Source organism: Hesperophylax consimilis, chromosome 15, assembly GCF_061612785.1.
Source record: "Hesperophylax consimilis isolate HC1 chromosome 15, BYU_Hcon_1.0, whole genome shotgun sequence".
NCBI classification, from domain to species: domain Eukaryota; kingdom Metazoa; phylum Arthropoda; class Insecta; order Trichoptera; family Limnephilidae; genus Hesperophylax; species Hesperophylax consimilis.
In genome coordinates, this window is record NC_142850.1 from 27,926,575 (window position 1) to 27,939,998 (window position 13,424).

General features: G+C 34.2%; 2 non-coding genes across 2 annotated transcripts; both read left to right on the forward strand.

Moving 5' to 3' along the window:
* The first annotated feature begins 2,844 nt into the window (after positions 1–2,844).
* LOC149417584 (5S ribosomal RNA) lies at positions 2,845–2,963 on the forward strand. The gene has a single exon (XR_016303355.1). It is a non-coding gene; the product is annotated as a 5S ribosomal RNA (ribosomal RNA).
* A 322-nt stretch (positions 2,964–3,285) lies between these two features.
* On the forward strand, positions 3,286–3,404 carry LOC149417585 (5S ribosomal RNA). The gene has a single exon (XR_016303368.1). It is a non-coding gene; the product is annotated as a 5S ribosomal RNA (ribosomal RNA).
* The last annotated feature ends 10,020 nt before the right edge of the window (positions 3,405–13,424 follow it).

A 13,424-nucleotide genomic window follows, 5' to 3' on the forward strand; every position in this document is an offset into this window, starting at 1 on the left:
TAGTCTTGTTTGGTGACCAGATCTGAATAACTAGTTCCTTTCCAAGCTAAAAATGAGGAATAGGAAGATTCGGAGATCCCTAGCTAATCAGATCCTGTCACCAATTGCGGTTAGTGCCATTTCAAGACACTTGTCGATTTTGAATGGAATTTACATATTTGAAAGATGATGACGCCACAATCATATGTATACAGTGTAATGTCATATATATACAGGTGATTTTTCACGAAAATGGCGCTATATATTACTATTGGTATTTCAATTCAAAACATTTCATAATTCGTTGAGAATTCGATCTGAGTAAGTAATCAAAGTGACAGGGTAGTCAACACAGATCGTAGAACTATATTCTGAGGTTGTCATGGATGGAAATTGCAAGCGCGTTAGCGGAAGTAGTTTTAGAAAGTTTCACCTTGAAACGAAGGCTTTGCTCGGAGCGGCGACGATCGGGCGGGTTCGGCCTTTTCCGGCACTTTCCGCCGGAAACAGCTGTTCCACGACTTCTAGGAGCACGGGGATCATATTCAGAGGGCTTCAGACTTATATATTACTAGTTTTAATATTCGGTTTCGATATTTCGATAGATACCATTTTCTTATGGAATATTTGAAAGAATATCCGTCTTGTCATGTGTTTTTCAAGTATGTACCTGAACATGGTTTTTATTTGCGAAATGAAAAGAAATTACATAAAGAAAAACATGTGGAAATGCCATGGGGTTAGAGCTCATTATCAGAAAGTTTTTACAACTTTAGGAAACATGTAAACTGTCGATTTCCCGAAAATGAATAAATAAATAATTTATGCTGCGACAATAAAACCGCGTCTCCAGAGACAATATATGAACAAAATGAACATAAAAATTTAACCATAATATGTTTGTGCAAACATGAAACATTGAGGCAGGGCCACATTTTATTTCCATGGCTGATGGAAAATAAAAAACGTTATGGCCCCCACCCAATGTTTTTAAAACATTTGGTCGCTGGAGACGCACATTTAGGTACACATTGGTTCTTTGAAACATACTATTTATTCAAAAGTGTTAAAAGAGTCAGTTCTTCCAAAAACCAACACAAAAACGTAAACACTAGATTCAATCGATGTCGTAAAATACAGTTCGTTCCTCATCATGTGTAGGCACCGTAGAATCATAAATAAAGATAAAAAATAAGTAAAATGTTTCTGTGATTGAGCAAGATAGTTAGATGGATAAACGTTATTAATAATCTTTCTAAATTATGTTCTTGATAGAAATATCACAGTTTTTAAGGATGGGGTAAATTTTCCTTTCTTTTCCATGTATTTACAAAGAATAAAAATTTTAACTTACAAAAATTTCTCGGTCGCCTCCGACTTTTTCCACCATTCACTACTGTATACCACAATGTAACTGTTAAAAACTACATTACGTCGACTTTGAATCTCATTACGGTGCAGAGATATAGTATTCCTCGGGCGTTCCCGACTACTTCTACCATTTAACAACAAACTTTGAACTTTTCAGCGATATCGGTAGACTACTTTTCGAGTCTTGTGAGCACAAACATGCGCAGGTTGAATTTTTTATACATTAAGATTTAAAACCAGTTTTCAAATTTGTCTCAACCATTCGGAATGGATTTTATAATATAACGAGTTGTCCTGCCACAGACCGCCTTCTATGTAGCTAAGTTAAAATTTGTGGTTGTATATATTTTCTGATGAGATATCTGATAAAAATTTTTTTTTTTGGATTCAAAACTAGCTCATATTTCAAGCTGGAACCAACCATACACTTTCACAAACTTTCATTAAAATCGTCTGGCGTTTTCGGAGATTAGTACAAACGTACGAACACAGTGACACGTGATGTTTTTTATATTAAGAAATGTTTGGTTATTAATAACAAAAACACACATATAAATGTACATAAGGAAGAATGTCTGGGAGGTTTTTTTTTACCTTCAAAACAGAGATTTAGAAAAACCACCCCATTCCTTGAAGCAGAATAAAACCCATGCAACCGAGTGCTTCAGCTAGTGGGACTATAAACCTGAAATGGTAATTATGACTTGTTTCTTCTAAAGTTCATCTGATGTCAAGCCCCATGCATCTGTCGTGTTGCCAATTTTCCTCATCCTAATTCACGCTTATTCGCTCCTCTTGGGATGCGTGCATACAACCGACTTATCGACAATAATCTCAAAAGCAGGCTTGTATTATTTTGACTTTTCAGTAGATTCTCAGCTGAAAAATGGTATGGAGAGCGAACCATAACTTACTTGGACCCCTGCTTAGTATTCTGGTCGAGTTCTGCGCCCTTGTAGGAGTCTACGGCTGGGGAGGTTTGGGGGGGGTGGCGTTACGTCGGGAGGGGGTGTGCTAAAAGTGAAGAGGAGGAAGTAAAGTATGGTGATGTTTCCTGGAAGCGTTTCAGATGTGTATTACAAAAAACTGAAAATGTTTCTGTACTCTTACGATAGTAAGAAGAAAAAAATGGGTGTGTCAAGCCTACGCAAGACAGAAGTGAAACTTCTAGTATTCTTCTCTCTCTCTCTTTTCATTTCATTCTCTCTTTTTTTCTGTCTATTGACATATTTATAAGTAGCATGTGATAAAAAAAATTAAAAGTTATAAAAAAAGAAAAAAAAAATTAGTTAAAGCGGGGATCGAACCTCGGTTCTTCACGACCACAGTCGTGCGCTCTGCCTGTAGACAGCGAAGATGAGTTAGGAGAGTGAGTTAAACTAGGTATATAATATTTACACCTTGCTAATGTTTTCAGTATTATTAGGGCTTTTTTATACTAATTTTCATATATTTATTGGCAGGTAGAGTAGAAATTAATATTGTTTAGCGTTTGCCAACGACCATACCATGTTGAACACACCGGTTCTCGTCCGATCACCGAAGTTAAGCAACATTGGGCGCGGTCAGTACTTGGATGGGTGACCGCTTGGGAACACCGCGTGCCGTTGGCCTATTTTTTATTTTAATTTCATGTTTTTTTTATTTTTTTATCATTACTATAATTAATAATATCATAAAATTCTTTAACTTTTCAAGTATGCTACAGGCCTAAAATATTACTTAGTGGATTGATATTATGGTCAACCATTGAAAAAAAAAATTCCTACAAACTTATTAATGTAATTACGATCTTTTTCAAGCGCGTATGTAATGATTATTTTTATCAACCTCGCACACACCTTGCTAATTTTTTCAATATTATTAGGGCTTTTTTATACTAATTTTCATATATTTATTGGCAGGTAGAATAGAAATTAATATTGTTTAACTTTTGCCAACGACCATACCATTTTGAACACACCGGTTCTCGTCCGATCACCGAAGTTAAGCAACATTGGGCGCGGTCAGTACTTGGATGGGTGACCGCTTGGGAACACCGCGTGCCGTTGGCCCATTTTTTATTTTAATTTTATGTTTTTTTTCATTTTTTTATCGTTAACATCATAAAAAATTTTATATCATTCTTTAACTTTTCAATTATGCTACAGGCCTAAAATATTACTTAGTGGATTGATATTATGGTCAACCATTAAAAAAAAAAAATTCCTTAAAAACAAAAAAATAATATTCCATGGCCGAGAATCGAACTCGGATCAACTGCTTCGAAAGCAACTATGCTGACCATTACACCACCAACGCCAGTTGTCGAGATGAGCTAAGAAGCATTTATATTTTACTTCAAAACTTTTACTACATCAAATGAACTTTAATCGGTCCCGCATTTTCGTTTCGGTCATGAGTTGGTTTTACTCCTCGAAATTGCATGACGCGCGTAAAGAAGTTTCACTTCAAAAATATTTTAAATAGACTCAATAACAAAGGTACTTATCCACTATCTCCCTTTTCACCTTTGCACAAAACCCGTGATTGAGAATAATTCATTTGATTAATTTGTTTTATATCACAATTTATAAATTAAAAATAATAATTTCAGCATATTTGTGGCTTGTTCTAGAGTGGGAGATACTTTTATTATGACCTGGTGAAAGACCATCATTAAGAAACGTTTCTTGAAAAGGCTTTAACCAAGTTTGGTGACCACATTTCTACCTTATTCCTCCCCATCTTTTTTCAACATACCATGAGAAAACATGATTTCGGCTGATTTATTAATGTCCTGTTAAAAACGTGATAGCAAGCCATTTCCTTATTAATAAAATAAAATATTTTTCCATTCGGAATATATCGGAACACGTGTTCATGTATTTGACATCCTCATAACACATTCCTGTTTTACTGTTTGTTAGGAAATAGTTCGATTCATTCGTTAAAGGCCTGCAGTCCCGTTTTCAACAGGAATACGAATAATTTGAAGAGACTTTTAATAAATTAGCAATGTTTTATATCAGTAAGTTTTCTCCATGTGGGGGGGATGCTGTGGTCTCATTTACTCCAGACGGTTGGTATACTTTGGTGGGGTACTCATATGAAAAATTCAAACATCACTTCGAACATATTTTCTGTAGTTCCACACTTTCTCTGACTTCCACAATTTATTAATAATAATTATTATTAGTTTTTATAACGACTGCATAGAGTCCATAAATGTGTCAATCGGTAACGCAACGAAATCGAGACAGAAACCTTCCTAACCAGAAAAATTAAAGCCTCCATGTTGAAAACCAATGGACACGCTATTTTGACGTCATTCTTGTTCTGCTCATCCGAAATCCCTTGAGAATACTCCATATTGTACTTGTTTATCTCCCAATACATCTCCTATCTTAGATCTCCCATCTTACATCATAATACTGTTTGTAGATCTCCCTTCGACTACTGTTATTCAATTGATCGGCACTTGCAAATGCGCCCCCTTGTTCCTTCATTTCTTTTATTTCATTTTCCTCCGTTTCTTCTCACCGGATCACAGGAAGAAGGTAAATGGAAGAATAGGAACACGAGATAAGCAGTTAGATTAAATCTTATGAAGCAAATAATGCTTTCGGGAGTACAACAAGAAACAGATGCTCACAATTGAAATGTATTTTTGGAATCGTGGAGCTCTGAAAAATGAAGATTATTGTAATTCTAAATTCCTTTTAGGAGGAAATACAAAGAGAAGTGGGACATGGTTTTTTTATTGTTCCTTAAAGTTTTATCCCGTTAAACTACAATTAAGCACTTTTTAAACAAGATGTACATATCCAATTACAATGTAATTATGTATACATAATATTATTACTAATTGTAAATATACATAATACTATTGCTACTTTTAAGATATTCAAATTATTATATTGGCACACATAATCTAAAATAACACTATATCAACATGCTAATAAATAACAATTTTTTATTAATAGTGATGTTACAATTAGTATAAAGTATTTCTACTTACGAGCCATGTTTTCAGCATGTATCTGAATCTATTTGGTAATTTACAATTTTTTATGTTACTTGGCAACATTTTGGGAATGTTTTATTCTAGGGTTCCTTATATTTTGGAACATGGATGCCTTCATTCTTTGTGAATCTAGTGTTGTGTTCATGTTCCAATTTCTTTTCATATTCATAGTAAGATATATGCTCAATCAATATTTTGTCCCATAGTAAGGCCTGCACGGGCAAGATATTTAAGTTTCGATACAAAAATGAAATGTTAGGTCTCTATGAAAAAATATTTTAACTAGAAATTAACCATAGATTTTTACTAATTGTAGGTAAATGAAATTAGTTTTGCATTTCTTTTTAAAACGAACTTAAAAACATAACCACTCTGAATCAGTTAGATAATACTGAGAAGTAATAATTTCAGTTTACGAAAATAGAAAATAATGTATTTAAATCGTTACTTTGTTCAAATGACAATCGACTTTTCACTTCTTATTGATTGATGCGGCCATTGTTATTACTATGAAAGTTTAAAAGTTGATTTTCTTCTTCTCTTATTGAAACCAACATATTAATCTAAGAACCTAAAATAAATAAAAAAATACATTTTTCTAAAACCTGCCTGAAAAAACTTATTTAATATTATTACGACAAAACATGACGTGAAGAAACGACGTCAAATTATTAGTTTTTTAACGAAATGGCTATTAAAATGCAATATTTTCCATTTTCGGATACTAAAATAGTTGTTTCTCACTAACACAGAGAGACACAGTTTTAAAAATAAAATGTGCCCATTAACCGTGTCCCAAATTTCTGTATAATTACCAAAATATGTTCTCTAGTTTAAATCGTATTTATCTTACAACTAAAAATCTTAAATCATATTTGATCTTACAACTAAGTCACTCCGAAATCAGGATTTGAAGTTGGCCGGCAAACCAAACCTAAACAAACATTAGCACAGAAAACAAAAGCATATAATAGTAATAGATTATAAAGATTCCCTAATACGTCGCTACAGCGCTGGTATAGCTATGTGGTGAGGAAGGCAGTAGGAAATATTTACTCATAATAATATTCTATTTTTTTAGACTGGCACCACTTTGTCCCAATCCTCAAAAATACGGTCATTTTTTGCATTTCGCGTTTAGTTGCAAACATCACGTTTCTTCAGATGACATTTGCGATGTCATTGTCTCGGTCTGCTTTGAATTACTTTGAAATTTGGCCAATTTGATTATGCGTTCAGTATTTGCATTGGTAAATCGATATTTAGATTTAAAATATTCCTCTGATAGTGTTGCCAATGGGTACATATTAATACTTGTTTACATTTTCATTGCGCGACCGATCGATATTTGTCAAATCAAACCAAGTCTGCGATCTCCGTCTTAATACCAACGTAATACGTCTCTAATCTTGGGGTCGGGCTGTTTAAAAACTTGTCAGTCACTAATACTGCGTTATTACGGCCGGTATTTGCAGTAACCATGCGCCTGTTTATGAGTTACGTTTTCTACTAACCTATTCTTATCCCTCCGTATTATATATTATGAGTAAGACGGTAAAACTTTAAAGTGATTAATTTAGAATTCTTCTTGAATGACCATTACTGTGAAATTGTTCAAAAATTGGTTTTATTTTGAGAAACGAACAACACAACACCAATTAATCCGCGGAAAGAATGTTGAATATATGCATATTTTAAAACGGATAATGGACTGTCTCTATTTACCAAACGCGTGAACAGTAACAAAAATACAACAATTTCTTATTGCAATACAAGAGTTATCGAAGTGAGTTCTTGCAAAATACATAAAATGTACACAATGAATTAAGATACATTATTTGCATGTCTCTTGAAACCTTCAAGGAAATGTTGTTTAGCAACACCTGTGCTAATACATCTATTCTGCTGTGTGGTGTGCATAGCAGACCGTGGTGCCGCCCCTGGCATTAAATGCTTGGTACTAACAACATATCCATCACTTCAGGAAGTATTAACTATCTATTAAATTATGCATATATTTTATACGGATTGAAAATACTTCATGTGCTTGTTACCAAAACCTTGTTACCTTCACCTGTTAAAAAAACCAAAAGGAAATTTCGAACAAGAGGATGGTATAAGACTATATTGAAGGTACTCATAGTTCTCATGGACAAGGTCATTATTATAATGTTTCACTAGTTGTTTCAGCAGTTTCAGTTAATTTTGATCGTAATCAGGCACGTCACAAGTCACAACACTCCTATTATAACACGCGGGCTTTTCTCGTTCACTATGATTATTTGCATCAGAATATTGTACAGAAATGTAACTCATATGTTAGAAGGTTATTATTGCACCATGTTATTGAACTAAAAACTTTGTGACACTGATAGGTGTTGAATAGTTTTCAACTTGCTATTTTTGTTACACGTTTTGAATGTATTTTGAAGGTACTCATCCCTAGATTTTGTGTAGGTATATAGGGAAAGATAATATCTAAGGATGGTTTGTTTAAAAAAATTTGAACAATTCATTAAATTTCAATTATGATTTTCAAATTCTACGAAGATTCTATTCAAGTTCTGTTATTATATCATTACAGAATCGTTATTTGACAAATCCGAAATAATAACTGAACTTGGATAAAATCTTGAAAATCAACTTTGAAATTTGATGAATTAACTCTACCTGACTGATTTGTACAGTTTTTCTGAGTTGTTCCAGGCAGCTGGCTGGATTTTATTATTTTTATTTTCTATGCAATTAGATTTATAAACATAATTTCGTGAGTTGGTAGAATGTTACAATTCGAATTTAAAGTACCAATCCTATGAAGCATATAAAATCCACTTTACTTTCCTTACGAGAACAAATGTGTAAAAATTTTACCTTTCCAATAATACGGATAAGGTACTGGAGACAACTCGCTGCTTGCTGCAGGGTGTTTACGATGTAAATGAGTCTGGGCGCATTGTTCGCGGCTCCCAACGGAACCATTTAAATTTATTGGCAAACTAGATTTTCCAATTTTCCGCTCCGATTCTCAAGGGATAAATAATGAAACAATATCAACCTCCTAAACACAGTGTAAATAAGGAATGACGGATGAAACAGTAGGAAGTATTAAAAAAATATGAAAATGCGACTATGCCATTCCCATTTGGGGAATGTTGTAAGGCTGAAGTGTGGTATGGAGGGGAAAGAGATGGGAAAGAAGAAGTACCTAGTTATTCAGATCTGGTCACCAAAAGCTTAAGTTTCAAGAAACTTTTAAATTCTGAATGGTAGCCTTAGGAAAACTGACAGCCTTACCTTATTAATTACCCAGTCAGGTAAAATACAGATATATTATTTAAATGCGTGTTTGCTCATCGATTTAATGAAACGTTATTCAAATAACAATAAAATGTTTGATTTATTTTAAAAAAACTCCTTGGCTTATAAGAGACGATGATTGACGACGACGAGGTTTAAATATTGCTTTGAACTAGAAATCCTAGAGATACAATATTAACACAATTTATCAGGCCATTAAATTGTATTTTATTAAAAAGCGGAAATACAAACGAATTCTCCGACCATCTGGCAGCGTCTTAAATATAACGATCAAAATGTCAGAGGCCTTAGGGGTCGAAATGGAAAATCATAAACTGTACAAACTAGTAGTTCTTTGAACAGTAGACCTCACATCGAAAAAATGATGTTACTAATTTTCTCTTACTAAATAAATCAAAACCAAAATTTTATCCAAAATCATGGAGATTTATAAGTAGGTGCTTAAATACCTACCCACAAAGTCTTGTATAATGCAGTCTATAGGTTAGGTTAGGTTAAGTTAAGTCTTGTCTAGTGCAGTCTATAGTTTAGGTAAGGTTAGGTTAAGTCTTGTCTAATGCAGTCTATAGGTTAGGTTAAGTATTGTCTAATGCAGTCTATGGGTTAGGTTAAGTCTTGTCTAATGCAGTCTATGGGTTAGGTTAAGTCTTGTCTAATGCAGTCTATAGGTTAGGTTAGGTTTAGTCTTGTCTAATGCAGTCTATAGGTTAAGATAGGTTAGGTTTGCTCAAACGAAAGATGGTGTATCGTAATCATCACTGCGATTTGAGAAATATAAAAAAGTTGTCATGTTGGGGACAGACTCTGATACACTGCCCTTGTAGTGATTTTACACAAAAATGGTGCTATATAATTCATCCAAATATAGTATTGTTGTATGATTTCAGTACTGATGCCCTTCTTCTAAGTGATTTTCCGTTTTATGTGTAGTTAACCTGTGAAATATCACTTCTTTCAAAGAGTTCATGGAAAGAATGAAGAAATAGGATATTTTAAATCCTATTAAATTTCGGTTTTATTTTATTTTTATTATTTTGTAAATATTATTGTGGGGAGTAGGTAATTAGGGGTGACACATTGCGGTAAGTGGATCCGACCGCCGTTATTACTGCTATAACCATTTAGGTTATTGTCCAAATCTGCATAACGGCCAATGCGTTTCATATTTTAAAGCAATTGAATTTATAATTGACATACGTTTTATTCACCCCTCCCTCACATGTATGTGTAATTGAAATTAGGCAATAAAGGTGTTACTGTTGAACGATAACAATTTACAAAACTTCTTGAAAACAAAGTGTAAGGTAAATTATAGGGAGTTTACATCTCCCGAAAATAATGACAACATTACTTTTGCCTAAATTCATGTTAATATCACTGTTTAAATTGGCGCTAATCGCAACCCTCCAAAAAGGCTTATTTTTTTTAAATTTCGTTATGGTACTTCCCCTTCTTTTTCCGTTTCCCACCACCTTCAGCCTCACAACATACCCAAATTAAGGATGCCATAGTCTCACTGGTTCCAGATGGTTGGGAGCTGTTAGGACTCTTTTGTATGACAACTCGTGACAGTGGCAAATCAACACCACTTTGAAAAGTGATGAAAAAAAAACTAGCCTATAACGTAAACTTTTTAACCTAGTTCTTTTTTTCATCACGTTTCATGACTTTTCAAAGATGTGTTGAATTGTCACCGTTATGAATTGTCCGATTACCATAACTAGCTGGACTTGTGGACTGCTAATCTTGGGGGATGATTATTATAGCAAAAAGATGTTGTAATTTTTTTCATTAGTGCCCGATTAAAAATATTATGATAAATTATTATTTTTGGGCGATTTACAAAGCGTCCATAATTAACACACATTTATAATTATTATTACTCCGCGCTCGGTCATCTGTTGTCTTCTTCTGATTGAAATGTGAGTATTGTGTTATTCTAAAACGTTGATTATTCGACAAAGTAAAGCTACGATTCAACTAGACAGTTTCCAATATGGTTTCGAAGCGGGTATGCGTACCGCCGCCAAGGTAACCATTTATTGAATAACCAACACCTCTGTCGTCACCCCAAGCGGTCTGTTACGTTTGTGACTTAGCACTGGTGCCCGGGTTCATGGGGTGTGGCTTGTATAGGACTTGGCGGGAAGGATTTGGAGAGACTGATTGAGGGAGATCTTTTTACCTCTCCAGCAGGACTCTCTCGGCCCATCGCTTTGCACTGCAGTGGGAGGGATGGATTCACATGTACGTCACTTGTGGACCCACCAAACCCCTAGATTCATACCCACCCACCCCTCATGCCTTTTCCTTCCCAGAACTTCATCTCATTTCTTTCCTCAATGATACCTTGCAAACAGCATCCTCAAAGATGACGTAGACATAATCCTGTGTCTCCTGTAAAAATATATATTTTTTTTACTATTCTTTTTGTTTTTGGTAATTAACATTGCTTTGCTTAAAAAACGTTGTAAGGATTGTTATCATGGATTATCATATAAATAATATCCCCGCATAGTTTCGCGGTATGAGCCTGAATCTCGGTGCATACCTTAAAAAATGTTATATGCTTTTTTTTTCGAATTGTTTTGATTCACATGGTAAGAGAGGTTCATTGAATCATACAACGTACCAAAATCACGTTTCGGTCCTTTAACTTTCCACGTGTTCACCCCCAACCCAGTGCGTATTCACTCACTTCCAACTCAGCGCGTATTTTCTCTACTACCCACTCCCATTTCCCATCTCCCGTCTGCACCGTTCTCTGTTTGTTGGTTTACCTATCAAATTAAAGGCACGCAGAGCTGGCGAACTATTAATCATCGCTGAATATGTGGAAAGTGGAAATAGAGTCGAAGTCAGAGGTTCTCAACTTGAGGTGAGCGAGCGGATAGAAAAAAAAATGTAAGAAAAGAGCAAAAAGTAAAGTTACTGATTCTAATATTACCTAGCCTAATGAATGTTTTGAAAGTGGGTATGTTTTTTAATGAGTGTAAAAATGTTTGTCGAAGGACCTTGAAGGTTAGTGTACATAATTACCACTGCACATAACACAAAAATATGTTGTACGAATATAAGGAAGGACTCACCATCAAGAAAAGGGGACTCGTTTTCTTCCTGTCTATTCTCCTCACAGCAATGGCACTGAACACAGTTTTGTTTTCCACGAGACGGGCTAAGATAAGTTATCGCGCGAATGCGGTTTATAATGAGCGATGCGGGTTATTGTGCACAGAAAGGTGCAGGAATGGAATGAAGGTAGGACAAAGGACAAAAATATTATCTCAGTACAGTGTGTGAGATTTATGTGAAAATTAATGTATAATGCGTAATGTGTAATAATGCTGATTTCTTAAAATCCGGTTAAAAACGGGATTGCAGGCCGTTTCCAATTAAAATGTTAGTAGATTTCTTGTTTATTGAAACACATTTTCATGCTCCTGCATTTGTTCTGATTTTGTGAATTTTTACTATCACCAGTTTATTAGCAAATAAAGTTTATTGTGAAACCTATCAATTCATAAGTTAATGGTCTGCAATCCCGTTTTAATCCAGACTACAAATAATTTGAAGAGATTCCAAATAAATTAGCATATTATAAAGCAGTAAGTTTTCTCCGTGTAGTCTCAAAAAAAACAAATTAGATTTGTAAATATTACGTTTTATATTGTTGAAATGATGGCCATTTTTATATTATATGTCGTTGTAAAATAATGGTGTTATAATCACGGAGTGTTGTTATCACAATATTATGATAGTATTAATAACTTTATTTATATGATTTACGCTGTGAATTGCGATACAAACATGAAGTTATGAATACTGTAACTACATATCACGAAGTTATAAATATTGTAAACATCATTGTAACTCTCCAGAAGTTATTAATAATGTAACTGTCTTGAAGTTAAAGAGCTTCGTGTTCATAAAACTATGAATTGCGTTAATCAATGAAAAAAGTGTTTTTTGAGAGCATAATTAAATTCATAAAGCAATTTCGATCGAATAAAAGTGCTGTTACCTAAGATAACGTGGTTGATTACGGTCACATTTTTCAATAATAATATTATATGTTTCCCTTTGTTACCTTTTGAAGCTCTGCGAAGGTATTGCCTTTAAATATTGAAAAAATATACGTATTGCAGTAAACATATGTAAGCGTTAATTTTGCTAAAAAGATGAACATCGCCTGATGTGTGGGTTGCGTGCTCTAATGAAACTGTAGGACGTGAACAGCGCACAGGTACAACTGTAACTAGTCTAGTAGGTACTGTAGGTAGTAGAACATATTGTGAGCTCTATGAATATTGAATACACCGTGGGATGAGCGCTGATCTGATAAGCGGTGCGTGAGTGTGGAAGATGCATTTGCGAGAACGCTGCGGGCAGGGATGTATCGGTTCATCATTTTATTAAGAAAAGAAAAAAACACGTTTTAGCGGGGAAGAAAAACGGGGTCTTTATGGGCTTTATGGGTCTCAAAAATCGTGTTTTTTATTCATCTTTCTTCTTTCGTCTTTCTTCTTTCTTCTTTCTTCTTTCTTCTTTCTTCTTTCTTCTTTCTTCTTTCTTCTTTCTTCTTTCTTCTTTCTTCTTTCTTCTTTCTTCTTTCTTCTTTCTTCTTTCTTCTTTCTTCTTTCTTCTTTCTTCTTTCTTCTTTCTTCTTTCTTCTTTCTTCTTTCTTCTTTCTTCTTTCTTCTTTCTTCTTTCTTCTTTCTTCTTTCTTCTTTCTTCTTTCTTCTTTCTTCTT